Source organism: Triticum aestivum, chromosome 5A (assembly GCF_018294505.1).
Source record: "Triticum aestivum cultivar Chinese Spring chromosome 5A, IWGSC CS RefSeq v2.1, whole genome shotgun sequence".
Taxonomy (NCBI): domain Eukaryota; kingdom Viridiplantae; phylum Streptophyta; class Magnoliopsida; order Poales; family Poaceae; genus Triticum; species Triticum aestivum.
This window is the reverse complement of record NC_057806.1, coordinates 272505809-272508295: the sequence shown is the minus strand read 5'-3', so window position 1 is coordinate 272508295 and position 2487 is coordinate 272505809.

The window sequence follows — 2487 nt, the reverse complement described above, 5'->3', positions numbered from 1 at the left end:
TCCGTCCGCGCCGAACCCACCACTGCAGGAGCAAACGGCTGATGGGGCAGACGCTGGCGGAAGAACGGGCGTCGACGAGGGAGCTCATGGTGCTGCCAGGTCCAAGGACAAGGTTGCGCTGCCCATCGGCGGCGTAGCCGACTCCCACAACAACCGGGCGCACTCCAAGACATCGGCGTCCGTACATGCACCGCGCCCATCTCAGGAGGCGCGGGACCGGCAGCGTCATGGTACTCACGGTACCATGCGTTTGCTGGACCAAGATCGAGCTGGTGGATCTCGGAGTGCTCAAGACCAACATGCACGCCAACATGCTGGCACGAGCGAGGCACGGTCGCCTGGACGGGATACTGCTCCTTCTAACATAGTTAGAAGTCCGAGCATATCCCACTCCTCGCACCGTTCGCCACCGCCACCCGCCACTCCAGCAGAAGCTTTGGCGCGAGCTCAACTGCTCCTGGACTACCCTCCAACGGTAGACAAGATCGACGACTGGAGGGCCACCATTCAGGGTCTCATCGGCTTCGCCAACGGCGACACTCAACGGCAGCCGAGCATGTCGCAGCCGCGGCAAGTCAGCCAGGCACGAGCCGGTGGCGACAAGACCGGTGGGGGTGCAACCATTGTGCACTCTCCGCCCCGAAGGCCAAGATCGCCGACTCGCCGAATCCACCTCGACAGCGACTCCATCGCATCATCAGATCCACGAGCTCGTCACGATCAGCGCCAAGTTCTTCATGAATGACAGCAAGAAGACGCTCGTACTCGCATCGAGCGCCGAAGAGAAGCGCGACGTCAATCGGACCAGCGCGCTGGGCCCTCTGTCGACATGCATGCGCCAGGGGAACCAGGCGACTTGCCGTACGCGGTAGGTTGCCCTGCGTTTACTCGTGAGCTGCGGCAAGTCCAGTGGCCCAGCACAAAGAATTTCAAGCCAGACGTACTAGAGAAGTACGACGGCAAGTCGCATCCGTCGGAGTTCCTCAGCATCTACACCATCGTGGTGCAGGCTGCCGGGGGGCGGGACGACGAGATCCTTGCCAACTACTTCTCGCTGGTGCTCAAGCCCAACGTCAGGTCCTGGCTCATGCACTTGCCGGACAACTCCATATCCTCCTGGGCAGACCTATGCCATCAGTTTGTCGGCGCCTTTACAGGCGGCCACAAACCCCATGGCCAAGAGAGTGACCTTCATCTGCTCGCCCAGAAGGAAGGAGAGCCCCTGCGCAAGTACATCCAGAGATTCAACCGTGTACAGCACAACATCCCAAATGTCCACCCTGCCACGGTCATTAGCGCGTTCCATCAGAACGTGCGTAACCGCAGGATGCGGGAGGAGATGGCAATGTGCAGGATCAGAGATGTCAGTGAGCTGTATGCCCTGGCCGACAAGTGTGCACGTGCTGAGGAAGGGAGGAAACTCCCCGGAGAGAATACAGGAGCGGGGGGATCTGACAGCGAGGATGCTGCCCCGGTAAAGAAAAACAGGCGGCGGAACAACAGGAAGAAGAAAGGCAAAGATGTGCTAGTCGTTGAGCAGTCCGGCAACAAAGGTGGCGCCAAGAAACCCAAAGTTGGTAGCTCCGGTAAGGAGATTGCCACATGCACCAACTGCCAGGCTGTGGCGGTCGCCGACAAGCAGGACGGCACCGACAAGCAGTACTGCAAGATCCACCGCACCAAGGGCCATGACCTCCAGAGCTGCAAGAAGGTCGAGCAGCTTGTCCAGCAGCAAAAAGCTAAATACGAGTGACGCGACAAGGAGAGGGCCCAAGGAGGCGCTGGAGAATCCGGCAAGAAGCGCGCCGGCCGAGGAGGGCGCTGCGGCAAAGCCAAGCAGCGGCAAGGAGACAGACCTCCCCGCGGCCGCGACAAGGATGAAGATGACGACGACGAAGAAGACATGGATGATGTCGAGACTAGTGAGCAGGAGTTCCAAAAAGCCACAGAGGTCTTGTGCGTTGACGGCGGTGCTTCTCTGCATACTTCGCACCGCCAGCTCAAGCAGTGGGTGCGGGAAGTCAATGCGGCGGAACCACCTGTCGAGTCACGCAAGCTTCTGAAATGGTCCAGCACGCCTATCATCTTTGATATTGAGGACCACCCTGATCGCACAACTGCGGTCGGGTGCTTGCCGATGTTGGTTTCACCAACTATCCGCAACCTCAAGGTCACTAAGATGCTAGTTGACGGCGGGGCCGGCTTGAACTTGATCTCCTCCGCTGTACTCCAGAAACTCCAGATCCCTGACAGCGAGCTTGAAGAGACCGGCACATTCCAAGGAATCAACTCGGGAAGGAGCAAGCCGAAGGGGAAGGTCACGTTGCCAGTAACATTTGGCAGCAAGGTGAACTTCAGGACTGAGAGGGTCACTTTTGACGTTGCCGATTTCCATTGCCTTACAATGCGATACTCGGCCGTCCAGCGCTCGCCAAGTTCATGGCAGCCTCTCACTACGCATACGATATGCTGAAGATGCCAGGCCCG